Here is a 16,498-nt window from a genome sequence, read left to right as displayed (position 1 = left end):
TGCTCTTAGTTGTGTTACTTAAAAGCTCTTTGCCTCCTTTTCTTCCTCATTTATGAAACTGGAAACAATGAACCCATTATCATAGGATTATTAGGAAGGTTAAAATTAATAACACAAATGTCTTAGTAAAGTGCCAGAAATGGTATCTAGCACCTAGTAGGTGTTCCTTAAATATTATCCATTAACAGGTTTGGGGGAGTTTGTTATTGCTTTGGGTTTTTAAAATTTTATTAGATTATAGTTGATTTACAATGTCGTATTAGTTTTAGGAGTATAGCAAAGTGATTCAGCTATACATATACATATATTCATCCTTTTTCAGATTCTTTTCTCATATAGGTCGTCATGGAATATTGAGTAGAGTTCTCTGTGCTATACAGTAACACTGACAGGTTTTGAACAGAAGGCTTTGAACATGATTTCCTACCAATGGCCAAATCACATACTCACATCCCTTGAATTATCAGAGTCATATAGCTATCCTAATGCTTTCCAGCAGAACCCTTGACCTTCCTAGACTGATAGATCAAATCTCACTCACAAGTGTAATCATAGATTCAATACACATTTTTGAATCTTTGCTACATACCAGGTACAGGAGATATAATTGTGAATTACATTATGGAGCTTATGGTCAAATTGCTCCTTTTTCTCTTCCACAAATTTCAAGATCTTTGTAACTAATTCCCTGTTTAAATTCTATTTGGAATACCTAGAACTGTTTATATGCTCCTGGCTGGACACTGACTGATACAGAGGCAATTTTTCTTTTCCATTGATAATATATCAATCAATCAAAAGATCTACATTTGAAGTCAAATTTAGATAGCAATTATTTCAGGATTAAAATAGACATTCATGCCTTATTCCTTTATTACCCCATCTTCAGCAGATATAATATTTGCTTTCATTGGGGAATGGGTGTTTGAGGGTAGAAGTTGGAATCCTTAAAGAGAATGAAGGCTCAGTGGTGTCCTCATCCATCCCAAATACTGGGAATACTAGATCAAGTAAATACCACAAATCTGCATTCTGACACTAAGTCCTGAGTGTTTCCAAATAAGAATCATTAAGTTTGACGCAAAGAGTTTTACTGCGGAGGAAACTGCTGCAGATTTCCTTTGACGTACAGTCAGTAAGTTCTGTTTGGTCCAACGGCCAGGCAGCATTTTATAGACAAGGAGATGATTCCAGGGTTCTGGTTCCTAAAGTCAAGATTCGTAGCCCCTAATCTTGGCTTCGGAGAAGGCAATGGCACCCCACTCCAGTAATCTTGCCTGAAAAATCCCATGGACGGAGGAGCCTGGTAGGCTGCAGTCCAAGGGGTCGCTAGGAGTCGGACATGACTGAGCGACTTCACTTTCACTTTTCACTTTCATACATTGGAGAAGGAAATGGCAACCCACTCCAGTGTTCTTGCCTGGAGAATCCCAGGGATGGGGGAGCCTGGTGGGCTGCCGTCTATGGGGTCGCACAGAATCGGACACAACTGAAGCGACTTAGCAGCAGCAGTAGCAGCAGCAATCTTGGCTTCTTCAACTTTCATCTGGGAATTCATTCTTTAAACAAATATTTACCAAACACCTACAATGTGTATGGAAGAGAAATAAAAGCAGTGAATAAGGCATAATAAATCTGACTTTGACTCCTGCCCTTCCTGCATCTTAGCTGTGTAGTCTTGGTGTGCCCAAGACTCAGGCTTCACTATTTTCTGTCTTGCTCTAAACCACGGGGACTGCCCTTCATGGACCATATCATCTGGTATCCCATTATTGTTGACTCTGGCCAATGAGAAGCTCTTACAGGAGATGGGAGGACAAGAGGAAACAGAAATCAACATATTTATTCTTCTTACTCCCTTTCTGTTTTTCATGGTTCTAACAACAACCCTTTTATAACCATAGCTTCTGTCTGGTGGTCCCTCATTTTGGTGATTCTAGCTCCTGGCTGGGTTCTTATAACCTCACGTAACTACTTACATGAAAGTAGTAAACAGCATATTTTAAAGTTCTCTTTTAAGTACACAACATTATGAATATTAAAGAAAAAGAGGATGCAAAGAAAAGGCAATTCAGCATTTTCAGAAAGAGCATTTGGCAATATTCAGTGCATGAGGCTGTGCTTGGGGCTATCCACCCTCTCCAACATCTCAAAGTATTTTTTGGCACTGTGAATGTTGATCAGTGTAGTTGTAGAAGGGATCAAGGGACCAACATAGTCATGACATAATGTTTGATGTAAGGATATTGATGAAAGCAGCAAAGGGAGAGTTCCTAACTTCTATGCTCTGGAAAGAAGTAGCCAGTTGACTCCAACTCAGCTTGAACCGGAGAAGGCAATGGCACCCCACTCCAGTACACTTGCCTGGAAAATCCCATGGATGGAGGAGTCTGGTAGGCTGCAGTCCATGGGGTCGCTAAGAGTCAGACACGACTGAGCAACTTCACTTTCACTTTTCACTTTGATGCATTGGAGAAGGAAATGGCAACCCACTCCAGTACTCTTGGCTGGAAAATCCCATGGACAGAGGAGCCTGGTAGGCTGCAGTCCATGGGGTTGCTAAGAGTCGGACACGACTGAGCAACTTCACTTTCACTTTTCACTTTCATACATTGGAGAAGGAAATGGCAACCCACTCCAGTGGTCTTGCCTGGAGAATCCCAGGGACGGGGGAGCCTGGTGGGCTGCTGTCTATGGGGTCGCACAGAGTTGGACACAACCAAAGCGACTTAGCAGCAGCAGCAGCAAGGATGGTAATGGCTTCCTGTTTTTGCTAGCCTCTGGGTGCCGCAACATTCCTTATTCATTCTCTTTTACTCTGCCTATACCTCTAAAAACATTTCCTTTTTAAAAGAAATCCTACTAAAAATCCTCTCTTCAAAAATTGTCAGCTGAGCATGCTGTTTGTTTGACCAGGGACCTCATTTGGGTGAGTCACTTAAGTTTATGTGTAAAGTGGCTGCTCTGAAGCTGAAATATGACAGCATGTACAAAAGGGTCTCAGCATTGTACCTGGCACCAAGAAATAATGAATGATAACCACTAGTATTAGTAGCTATTGCACTTCTGTGCCAGACACAATAATGAATACCAAAGTTTCCATCTACCTCTGTGTAAAATGCCCATTTCTACCACTCAACATATCCAAGTTCTCCAAACGAGTTAATACAGTGCCTATCTCAGTAACAGGGTACACTGTAAGCATTAAGTACTCTTGGCTCTTCAAAGCTCACCCCCTTCCACACAAGCAACATTTCCCTTTTCTGAACTTCTATAACTCTTTCTATATTCTTCTTTTTATGTTGCTTATTACTTTCTCATAGCAGTGTAATAACCCACTGATGCCAGAATCATCTGCTTCATTATAACCATACCAAGGGCTAAGGGGATTAGCAAAGTATCCTGAAATGTGCAAAGTACTACATAAATGTACTGAGTGTGAATAACAAGTTTCTCATGTGTTATGATGATATGTAGAGATTAGTGCGACCCTGCCACTTAATAATTTTTTCAGTTTATCAGAGTTTTTTGCAATATTATCTTTCCAGAAATATTTTTCACAATTATTCCATACTTAGATTTATGGCGGAGAAGGCAATGGCACCCCACTCCAGTACTCTTGCCTGGAAAATCCCATGGATGGAGGAGCCTGCTAGGCTGAAGTCCATGGGGTCGCTAAGAGTCGGACACGACTGAGTGACTTCACTTTCACTTTTCGTTTCATACATTGGAGAAGGAAATGGCAACCCACTCCAGTATTCTTGCCCAGAGAATCCCAGGGACGGGGGAGCCTGGTGGGCTGCCGTCTATGGGGTCACACAGAGTCGGACACGACTGAAGTGACTTAGCAGTAGCAGTAGCAGTAGTAGATTTATAGGGAAGAAATACATTTGGACTTTCTCTGGTGGCTCAGACCATAAAGAATCTGCCTGCAATGCAGAAGACCTGGGTTTGATCCCTGGGTCGGGAAGATCTAGAGAGGGGAATGGCAACCTACTCCATTATTTTTGCCTGGAGAATTCCATGGACAGAGAAACGTGGTGGGCTACAGTCTATGGGGTCGCAAAGAGTCAGACATGACTGAATGACTAACACTTTCACTTCATTTCTAAATACATGTTTGTGGAAAAGAAATAGATTAGGCTCTGATAAGCCCCCTTCATTTCCTTATGAAATCAAATTGCCTCATTTGCTTATGAAGAGCAATGTCCTGTGTGCTCTCTCTGTATCAACCTACAATTGTTTGAATGTAGGATTAGATCACATATGTCCTGGGAATTCTCCTTCCAGTTTTCCTCTTTTGCATCAGTGATACTGCTCTCTGCTGGCTTCTTTTCCCTAGTGCTCTGTCTCTCTATAGCTGTCTCCCGCTGCTTCTGTTTCACTGCTTTTAAATGTTGACTAAGTCTCTAGTTTCAGTCTCCTTTCCTCTTCTTCCAGCTTTAAATGCTCCCTCGTCTGGGTAGACTAATCTAGGCCCATGACTTCAAATGTCACCTCAATTTCATCAGTGCCTAAACTGTCATTGCTGGTTCCACACTCTCTCCTAAGCTTCAGAGCTGCCTGGAATTCATCCCTGTTTTTCAGTTCAGTTCACTACAGTTGCTCAGTCCTGTCCGACTGTTTGTGACCTAATGGATTGCAACATGCCAGGCCTCCGTATCCATCACCAACTCCCGGAGTTTACTCAAACTCATGTCCATTGAGTAGGTGATGCCATTCAACCATCTCATCCTCTCTCACCCCCTTCTCCTCCCACCTTCAATCTTTCTCAGCATCAGGGTCTTTTCTAATGAGTCAGTTCTTTGCATCAGGGGGCCAAAGTATTGGAGTTTCAGCTTCAGCATCAGTCCTTCCAATGAATATTCAGGACTGATTTCCTTTAGGATGGACTGGTTGGATCTCCTTGCTGTCCAAGGGATCTCAAGAATCTTCTCCAACACCACAGTTCAAAAGTATCAATTCTTTGGCACTCAGCTTTCTTTATAGTCCAACTCTCATATCCATACATGACTACTGGAAAAATTATAGCTTTGACTAGATGGACCTTTGTTGGCAAAGTAATATCTCTGCTTTTTAATATGCTGTCTAGGTGGTCGTAACTTTTCTTGAAAGGAGCAAGTGTCTTTTAATCTCGTGGCTGCAGTCACCAACTGCAGAGATTTTGGAGCCCCCCAAAATAAAGTCTCTCACTGTTTCCATTGTTTCCCCATCTATTTGCCATGAAGTGATGGGACCAGATCTTAGGTTTCTATGATCTTAGGTTTCTGAATGTTGAATTTTAAGCCAACTTTTTCACTCTCCTCTTTCACTTTCATCAAGAGCCTCTTTAGTTCTTCTTCACTTTCTGTCATAAGGATGGCGTCATCTGCGTATCTGAGGTTATTGATATTTCTCCCAGCAATCTTGATTCCAGCTTGGGCTTCATCCAGTCCAGCATTTCTCATGATGTATTCTGCATATAAGTTAAATAAACAGGGTGACAATATACAGCTTTGATGTACTCCTTTCCAATTTGCAATCAGTCTGTTGTTCCATGTCCAGTTCTAACTGTTGCTTCTTGACCTGTATACAGATTTCTCAAGAGGCAGGTCAGGTCGTCTGTTTTTCCCATCTCTTTCAGAATTCTCCATAGATCCACACAGTCAAAGGTTTTGGCATAGTCAATAAAGCAGAAATAGATGTTTTTCTGGAACTCTCTTGCTTTTTCCAAGATCCAGCGGATGTTGGCAATTTGATCTCTGGTTCCTCTGCCTTTTCTAAAACCAGCTTGAACATCAGGAAGTTCACGGTTCATGTATTGCTGAAGCCTGACTTGGAGAATTTTGAGCATTGCTTTACTAGCATGTGAGATGAGTGCAATTGTGCGGTAGTTTGAGCATTCTTTGGCATTGCCTTTCTTTGGGATTGGAATGAAAACTGACCTTTTCCAGTCCTGTGGCCACTGCTGAGTTTTCCAAATTTGCTGGCATATTGAGTGCAGCACTTTCTTTTTTAATTTTATATATATATATTTTTACTTTACAATATTGTGTTGGTTTTGCCATACATCAACATGCATCCGCCATGGGTGTACATGTGTTCCCAATCCTGAACCCCCCTCCCACCTCCCTCCCCATACCATCCCTCTGAGTCATCCCAGTGCACCAGCCCCAAGCTTCCTGTATCCTGCATCGAACCTGGACTGGCGATTCATTTCTTATATGATATTATACATGTTTTAATGCCATTCTCCCAAATCATTCCCCCACTCCCTCTCCCACAGAGTCATCTTTTAGGATTTGAAATAGCTCAACTGAAATTCCATCACCTCCACTAGCTTTGTTCGTAAGCTAGTGCTAATGCTTAGAAAGTTAACGCTTCCTAAGGCCCACTTGACTTCACATTCCAGGATGTCTGTCTCTAGGTGAGTGATCACATCATGATGATTATCTGGGTCATAAAGATCTTTTTATATAGTTCTTCTGTGTATTCTTGCCACCTCTTAATATCCTCTTCTTCTGTCAGTTCCATACCATTTCTGTCCTTTATTGTGCCCATCTTTGCATGAAATGTTCCCTTGGTATCTCTCATTTTCTTGAAGAAATCTCTAGTCTTTCCCATTCTACTGTTTTCCTCTATTTCTTTGCACTGATCACTGAGGAAGACTTTCTTATCTCTCCTTGCTATTCTTTTGAACTCTGCATTCAAATGGGTATATCTTTCCTTTTCTCCTTTGCCTTTCACTTCTCTTCTTTTCTCAACTATTTGTAAGGCCTTGTCAGACAACCATTTTGCATTTTTGCATTTCTTTTTCTTAGGAATGGTCTTGATCCCTGTCTCCTGTACAACTTCATGAGCCTCCATCCATAGTTCATCAGGCACTCTGTCTATAAGATCTAGTCCCTTAAATCTATTTCTCACTTCCACTGTATAATCATAAGGGATTTGATTTAGGTCATACCTGAATGGTCTAGTGGTTTTCCCTACTTTCTTCAATTTAAGTCTGAATTTGGCAATAAGGAGTTCATGATCTGAGCCATAGTCAGCTCCCAGTCTTGTTTTTGCTGACTGTATAGAGCTTCTCCATCTTTGGCTGCAAAGAATATAATCAGTCTGATTTCGGTGTTGAGCATTGGTGATGTCCATGTGTAGAGTCTTCTCTTATGTTGTTGGAAGAGGGTGTTTGCTATGACCATCGTGTTCTCTTGGCAGAACTCTGTTAGCCTTTGCCCTGCTTCATTCTGTATTCCAAGGCCAAATTTTCCTGTTACTCCAGGTGTTTCTTGACTTCCTACTTTTGCATTCCAGTCCCCTATAATGAAAAGGACATCTTTTTTGGGTGTTAGTTCTAAGAGGTCTTGTAGGTCTTCATAGAACCGTTCAACTTCAGCTTCTTCAGCATTACTGGTCAGGACATAGACTTGGATTACTGTGATATTGAATGGTTTGCCTTGGAAACAAACAGAGATCATTCTGTCATTTTTGGGATTGCATCCAAGTACTGCATTTCAGACTCTTTTGTTGACTATGATGGCTACTCCATTTCTTCTAAGGGATTCTTGCCCACAGTAGTAGATATAATGATAATTTGAGTTAAATTCACCCATTCCAATCCATTTTAGTTCGCTGATTCCTAAAATGTTACTCTTGCCATTTCCTGTTTGACCACTTCAAATTTGTCTTGATTCATGGACCTAACATTCCAGGTTCCTATGCAATATTGTTCTTTACAGCATCAGACTTTACTTCCATCACCAATCACATCCACAACTGGGTGTTGTTTTTGCTTTGGCTTGTTTCTTCATTCTTTCTGGAGTTACTTCTCCACTGATCTCCATATTTTTAGTCCCACCTTTTTAAAGTCCCACCTTAACTCCCACTTAAACATGCCCAGAACCAAGTTTCTTGTGTTCCGTCCAGACTGCTCCTTTCCCCCTTCCATTCTCTTTTTCATCCTCACAATTGTTGCTCAAGCCAGTAATCTGAAGTTCACTGCTTATATATTGTTGAAGCCTGGCTTGGAGAACTTTGAGCATTACTTTACTAGCATGTGAGATGAGTGCAATTGTATGGTAGTTTGAGCATTTTGTGGCATTGCCTTTCTTTGGGATTACAATGAAAACTGACCTTTTCCAGGTCTGAGGCTTATCCTTAGCTTCACTTTCTTCTTTGTCTCCAAATTGAGTCAATCAAGTCTGAGAGATCAGTCTCCTTAAAATGGCTCAAATCCATCCATGTCTCTCCATTCACTCTGCCACCACCAAGTCCAGAATATAATCATTGGTCTCCTGGATTCTCACACGGCCCTCCTATCCAGAGTGGTCTTTCTAAAAAACAAATCTGACCATGCTACTCTCTTGCCTAAATCCTCCAGTGCCTCCCCTGTACCCTCAGAATGAAGTTCAAATGCCTTACCGTGGGCCACAAGACCACCTTCCCCATTCTCATTCTGGTCACTTTCTCATTTTTCTCTTACATGGGCCTCTGGACATCATATACATATCCCCTGTAATGTGCTTGACCCCATTCCTACTTGAGCAACTCTTAGTCCTTCTTTAAGACTCAGCGAAGGCATTAACTTCCAAGAAGCCTTCTCCCTCTCCCCTGTCCCAGTCGAGATGTGACCCACCTATATTCTTCCTTTCACTCCCGTTATGCAATGCCATGTTACTTGCCAGTCTAAGGAGTTCTTGGCAGACACATACACATCTTTTTTATTGCTGAATCTTCAATTCAGTGGCTTAATTAAAGCAATGAATGGCATTTACTTCTCCCTACTTGCATCAGTTCACCTTTATAATAATGGGTTTCTGTTCTTACAAAATAAGATTATACCAAGACCCCTTTCAGTTTCCAGAGTCTCTGATTCTATTGCTCCAATGCCTGTTAATTGCTGCAGGATAGTAGAGAGTTTGTGGTTTGGGTTTGAATCCTGGCTCTGTCACAGCTGTGTGATCTTGCACAATTTGCTTAACCTTTCTGAGCCTCAGAGCCTCATATGTAAAACAGGAATAGTAATCCCAATCCAGGATTGGTATGAAAAGGATTAAATAAAATTAACTTGAATGACATGTGAAATATGTTCTCCTCATTCTTCCCCCTGGTAAGACAATCAGTATACAAATAGCCCTTTTAAAAAATCCTGGCTCCACCCCTTGTGTGTGTGTGTGTGTGTGTGTGTGTGTTAGTCCCTCAGTCATGTCCGGCTGTTTGTGATTTCATGGACTATAGCCCCACTAGGCTCCTCTGTCCATGGAGTTCTCCAGGCAAGAAAACTGGAGTGGGTTGCCATTTCTTTCTCTAATACATTTTAAATAATTTAGGTCATTTATATTTCATTTGCTTGATAATGTACAGATACAACTCTTAAAAATATAGGCCATGTAAAAAACAGTGTCAAATTATTTCCTATACATTATGACTTGCATAAATGGAGAGTTTGCAAGCCTCTAGTGGTTTTACAGAGAGAGCCTCACCATCCCTGTTGTTTGAATTCTTACTTCTGAGGTGGTTGCTATATATGTCCTTATTTCACCCTTCACCTATTTTCTCCTCTGAATCATCTTTTCTCAGCTCCTCCATGTCATGAATTTACTTTTCTCACTCTTCATTCCAGTTATTTAGTGCTGCCTAACAAACCACCCCCAAACTTAGTGACTGGAAACAGTCTTTTTATTTTGCCAATGATTTTTAGATAAGGAATTTGGGAAGGGCTTGTGCAAGTGGTTCATCATTGATCCTTGTGGATTTCATTGGGGTAGCCAGAGCTAGAGGGTCCAAGATGGCTCCCTCACTCACATCTCTGCTGCCCCCATGTTGCTTGGCTTCTGTCTCTCCATGGGATGAATTTCTTTCTCCAGGACCTTGCCATGTGGCTTGGGTTACTCACAACATGGTGGTCTCACTTCTCAATTAGCTGTTGATTTCCTAGAGGTGGTAAGTGCATGCTGCTAGGCCATTTAAAGGCTACACACAGGGCTAGTATAGCATCATGTCTGCCATTCTATATTGGTCAAAGCAGTTACAGACCTATCCAGATTCAGAAAGGAAATAGGCACCACTTCTCAATGGAAGGGAATGCCCATCATTAGTCAGCTGCATTCTTATTCTCCAGTTCTGTTACTATTCTGGTATAGTATTTATATAACTTTTTCAGAGAATTTGCCTTCCATTTCATAAAGTTTCTAACTTTCCCTGAATTACAGTCAGGGTCCATATTATAGATTTACACAGCTAGCTTTATTTCCTGACTAGTGCTAGGCACTAGTATCGTCTTATAGGGAAGATGGCTATTTATCAAACACCACATAGTTAAATACAAACTAAGCGCTATAAAGGAAAAGGACTGGACACCTAGGGCATGTATAATATCAGAAGTCGCATCTGTCTAGGGTATCAAGGGAGGTTTCCTGAGGTGGTGACTTTTGAGCTGAGACTTTGAAGTCTGGGTAGGTATTAATTAGAATTGGAGAGAACATTTCAAACTATGGGAACACATGAGCAAAGACAAAGAGTGAGAAGAGGCTCATCAATGAATTTGGTAAAGTTGCAAGACACAAAATTAATACACAGAACTCTCTTGCATTCGTGTATACTAATAATGAAAGATCAGAAAGAGAGATTAAGGAAACAATCCCATTTATCACCACATCAAAACAAAACAAAACAAAACAAAACACCTAGGAATAAACCTACCTCAGTCAGTTCAGTCGCTCAGTCGTGTCCGACTCTTTGCGACCCCATGAACTGCAGCACATCAGGCCTCCCTGTCCATCACCAACTCCCGGAGTCCACCCAAACCCATGTCCATTGAGTCAGTGATGCCATCCAACCATCTCATCCTCTGTCGTCCCCTTCTCCTCCTGCCCTCAATCTTTCCCAGCATCAGGGTGTTTTCAAATGAGTCAGCTCTTTGCATCAGGTGGCCAAAGTATTGGAGTTTCAGCTTCAACATCAGTCCTTCCAATGAATATTCAGCACTGATTTCTTTTAGGATGGACTGGGTGGATCTCCTTGCAGTCCAAGGGACTCTCAAGAGTGTTTTCCAACACCACAGTTCAAAAGCATCAATTCTTCTGCACTCAGCATTCTTTATAGTCCAACTCTCACAACCATACATGACTACTGGAAAAACCATAGCCTCGATGAGATGGACTTTTGTTGACAAAGTAATGTCTCTGCTTTTCAATATGCTGTCTAGGTTGGTCATAACTTTCCTTCCAGGGAGCAAGTGTCTTTTAATCTCATGGCTGCAATAACCATCTGCAGTGGTTTTGGAGCCTTGAAAAATAAAGTCAGCCACTGTTTCCACTGTTCCCCATCTATTTGCCATGAAGTGATGGGACTGGATGCCATGATCTTAGTCTTCTGAATGTTGAGCTTTAAGCCAACTTTTTCACTGTCCTCTTTCACCTTCATCAAGAGGCTCTTTAGTTCTTCTTCATTTTCTGCCCTAAGAGTGGTGTCATCTGCATATCTGAGGTTATTGATATTTCTCCCAGAAATCTTGATTCCAGCCTGTGCTTCCTCCAGCCCAGCATTTCTCATGATGTACTCTGCATATAAGTTAAATAAGCAGGGTGACAATATACAGCCTTGACGTTCTCCTTTTCCTATTTGGAACCAGTCTGTTGTTCCATGTCCAGGTCTAACTGTTGCTTCCTGACCTGCATACAGGTTTCTCAAGAGGAAGATCAGGTGGTCTGGTATTCCCATCTCTTTCAGAATTTTCCATGGTTTATTGTGATCCACACAGTCAAAGGCTTTGGCATGGTCAAACTTACCTAAGGAGGCAAAAAATCTGTACTCAGAAAACTAGAAGACGAATTTGGAATTGACATATGTATACTGTTGATACTATATATAAAATAGATAACTAATAAAAACCTACTATATAGCACAGAAAACTACTCAGTGCTCTGAGATGACATAAATGGGAAGGAAATCCAAAAAAGAGGGGATATATGTATACAGATAGCTGATTCACTTTGCTGTACAGTAGAAACAAACACAACATTGCAAAGTAATTGTACTCCAATAAAAACAAAATAAAATGGGCTATGAAAAAATTCCCATCTCACAGAGTTGTTAGAGTATTAAGTTAAAGAATAGGTATGAATAGTTTTTTTCTAAATTATTAGAGTGTGTTTCTATTTTCAGTTATTGTTTTGTATGTTAAAATCATTCTGAAAGATAGTGAGAAAAAAGACTAACTCATGCAGATTATCCAATTCTTTGGAAATAATACATGATTCATACTACTATCTCCATTAGTCTCATTATATAAAAATAATTCTGTATATGTATACATACAACTCTTATGTGAAAGCTAGAAGAAAATGGTAATTTGTATTCATACAGGCCACATATGTATCTACTTACTAAATTTTCCAGAGAATTTATTTAAACACCCCAGCAGATCAGTATATGCATCAGTATAAAATGATGCACAGATTATCTATAAGTTACTAGTCTAGCATATTTAGTTTTTAGATCCCAGTACATGGGCTTCAATTTTCTATTCAGTTCTTAAGTTTTTTAAATGTATTTTTTATATTTGAAAAAAATTAATTAACTATACCATCTGCCAATTCAAAAGTGGGGAAAAATAAGAAAAGACTTTAAAGAAAGACCTTTTCAAAAATACAGGAAAAAGTAAAAAGCAAGAAGACTGTCTCAGAAAGCAATTTTTCTTGTGGGAATTCTGTGATAATTATATCATCTTAGGAGGAAAGAGGACAAGAGTACTACATAGAAAAATCAGAATTGTACTTTTATGGAAACCTCGTGTGTTCCCATGAAATAAGACCATAACATACAACTTGAAAAAGACAGGAAAAAGATGTCAACTCTAATTTGCCTTTTGCCAAGAACTTTCTGACATTATAATTAACTATAGGAATTATCTTTTCAGTTAAACTTTTCCTTTTGTGACTTTGTTAATGTTTCTTGAGCTTAATAATATTGTCTGCCTTACTGCAATATCATTCTGATTCTCATTGGAAATGGTCATCACTGGTAAGGTGCAGATAGGGAGAAGAGGTCGGACACTGTCAGGAAAGACTGATGAATGTCAACTAAGGAAGAATGAACTGTTAACATTTTGGGGAATAGTCCTTAGGACTTCATATCATATAAGTCTACAATATTACATTCTATATAAGTTTATATTACTTTATAATATGTATTCTAAGGAATAAATAAAAGAGTGAGAAAAAAAGACTAACTCATGCAAAGATTATCTAACTCCTTAGAAATAATATATGATTCATACTACTATCTCCAGGGTGAAAATAATTCACCCTTTAAAAGGAATTCTATTTTCATTGCCCTTTGAAAGTTTAAAGATAATTTTTACTTTAATTTGTTTTGCTTTTAAAAGACTCATGGTTTGTTATAGCCCAAGAGGTAGTAACTGAAAAAGCAAAAAGAAATCACTTTTCCTCTCTTGTTTTTCTTTCATAAAAAAAGGAAGAAAATTAAATGCTTAATTAAATCAAATGAATTAACTGAAAACTGACCAGTGTTTGCACCACTAATTGCTTATTGAATATTACCACAGTGTTCAAACAGTCTGAACATGGAATAGGTCTGGCCATGAACCAAAATATGCAGTTTAGTTGTACATGGTATGGGAATAGGCATTCTGGAGGTGGAGCCCACATGGGTATCATCAAAACAGCAGAGTGTTAAATATTGCTAGTTCACTTTGCTAGGCTTTGTTTTCATCCCTTTCGGGTGAAAATGGTGCTTCAGCTCCCATCTGCTTGGCCCTGCTTGGGAGAGAGTCCTGTGGGCTGCCCTAATCACATTTCCTGGAAGAGTTCACAAAGATCTCATTTGGAAATTTCCAGCAATGACTATGTCCATCTTAACACATACTGGAATCTAAGAAGATAATATGTACTTGTCACATTGTTCTAAAGCAGACATTCAATTACATTCAAAGAGCACATGTCTGCTCTCACAGGGGCAACTATGAGCAATTAACAGAGAAAACAGACTATATAACAAACTTCAAAATCTCTAATCAACACAGAAGTTCCTCAATGCTCCCCCTCCCCACTGCTCACACAGCCAGCCACCCCTCTCCCTATGCAGCATCTTCCAGCCTAGGTTTAAACTGCTCCCTCTACAACCCAGATGTATTCACAATAGAGCTCATTCTTCCAGATTCTCCCTAAGCATCTAATTAAACCTAATAAACCTATTTGTGCTACGATTTTAGTAGATGAAATTAACTTTAATCAATTCAGTACCTTTCAGTGAGTGACTGTGTGCTAAGCACAATGGTTAACAATATGCTTTAGAAACAGTTTCTCTATTCATTTAAAAAATCTGGAAAAATTGGGAAGCCCTACAATAACGGAGCAGTTAAATAAATCATGTTACATCCATACCTGTGGGGTACTCTGTAACCACTCAGAAGAATGCTTTCGATGGGTGTCAACCAAACTTACTGTGGTAATCACTTGACAATATTTACATTTTAAACCTATACACTGTAGTATGTCAATTATATCAATAAAATTTAAAAAAGGAAAACAACGCTTTGGTATGACCTCAGTTTTAGTTTTTAAATTCGCACAGAAGGGACTTCCCTGGTGGTCCAGTAGTTGGGAGTCCACCAGTAAAGGCAGGGACGAGGGTTTGGTTCCTGGTCAGTGAACTAAGATCCAACATGCCAACAAAGCCTTGCACCTCAACTAGAGAGAAGTCCACATGCCACAAGGAAGATCCTATATGACACAACTAAGACCCAACCCAGCCAAAAATTAGTATGTTTTTAAAAAATATGCATAAGAAAGACAATAAAATATAATAGTAACTTTGCCTGTCTTTAAGAAGAGGGATTATATATGATTTTTATTTTCTTCAAACTTCTACGCACTTTACAATTTTCTTCAAGAAGCATATAGTGTGTTATAATCAGAAAATAAACAATATACAGTTTAACCAGAGACAATAAACTACTCTCTGCAAGAGTTATTAGTTTAGTCCAGATGATACCAGATCAAAAAGTATTATATATATATTATATATATTATGGGCTTCCCTGGTGGCTCAGCTGGTAAAGAATCTGCCTGCAGTGCAGGAGACCTGGGTTTGATCCCTGGCTTGGGAAGATGGCCTGGAGAAGGGAAAGGCTACCCACTCCAGCATTCTTGCCTGGAGAATTCCATGAACTGTATAGTCCATGGGGTCTCAAAGAGTCAGACAGTACTGAGTCACTTTCACTTTCATATATGTTATGGTAAGTGTTATAATTTTGTACAAGGTGTTATGAGAACATCTAACCACCCATATATGTGACAGAATATTTAATATGAAACTGCACTCATTGATTTTATAAATGTATTTACTACTGTAAGGAGGTGTATAGTTCACAATGCCTTATCAGAAATCTTTGGTGCCAGATATGTTTAAGAACTTAGACCTTTTTGGACTGTAGAAATCATGTGGTAAGTATATGTTTTTGCAAAGAACCTCTAATGGGCCTGGGGCAGCTCCTTATAATCTAACATATTAACATTTCCATTTACTTAGATGGGACCACTAGAATAAGTACTACATTGTTTCTCATCAGTTTAGGTCACCAATTTTGTTACTGAAAAGTCTTCCTTTCTACCCCTTTGGATTTCTGAATTGCAGATAAAGGATTATGGACCTGGATGAGAAAGGTGGGGACTCAGGACCACAGCCTGCACAAGGTGTATCATTATCTCTTTCTCAGCCCCTAGCTCATCAAGTCTAACACGTATTCTGATCATAGGAGCCATAAATATGATTTCTATTCACGTTCAGTTCAGTTCAGTCACTCAGTCGTGTCCGACTCTTTGTGACCCCATGAACTGCAGCACGCCAGACCTCCTTGACCATCACCAACTACCGGAGTTCACCCAAACTCATATACATTGAGTCAGTGATGCCATCCAGCCATCTCATCCTCTGTCATCCCCTACCTCTCCTGACCCCAATCCCTCCCAGCATCAGAATCTTTTCCAATGAGTCAGCTCTTCGCATGAGGTGACCAAAGTATTGGAGTTTCAGCCTCAGCATCAGTCCTTCCAATGAACACCCAGGACTGGTCTCCTTTAGGATGGATTGGTTGGATCTCCTTGCAGTCCAAGGGACTCTCAAGAGTCTTCTCCAACACCACAGTTCAAAAGCATCAATTCGTCAGCGCTCAGCTTTCTTCACAGTCCAACTCTCACAACCATTCATGACCACTGGAAAAACCATAGCCTTGACTAGATGGACCTTTGTTGGCAAAGTAATGTCTATGCTTTTTAATATGCTATCTAGGTTGGTCATAACTTTCCAAGGAGTAAGCATCTTTTAATTTCATGGTGCAATACCATCTGCAGTGATTTTGAAGCCCCCAAAAAACAAAGTCTGACACTGTTTCCACTGATTCCCCATCTATTTCCCATGAAGTGATGGGACCAGATGCCATATTCTTAGTTTTCTAAATGTTGAGCTTTAAACCAACTTTTTCACTCTCCTCTTTCACTTT

This window comes from Bubalus bubalis, chromosome 6, assembly GCF_019923935.1.
Source record: "Bubalus bubalis isolate 160015118507 breed Murrah chromosome 6, NDDB_SH_1, whole genome shotgun sequence".
NCBI classification, from domain to species: domain Eukaryota; kingdom Metazoa; phylum Chordata; class Mammalia; order Artiodactyla; family Bovidae; genus Bubalus; species Bubalus bubalis.
This window is presented reverse-complemented; position numbering follows the sequence as displayed.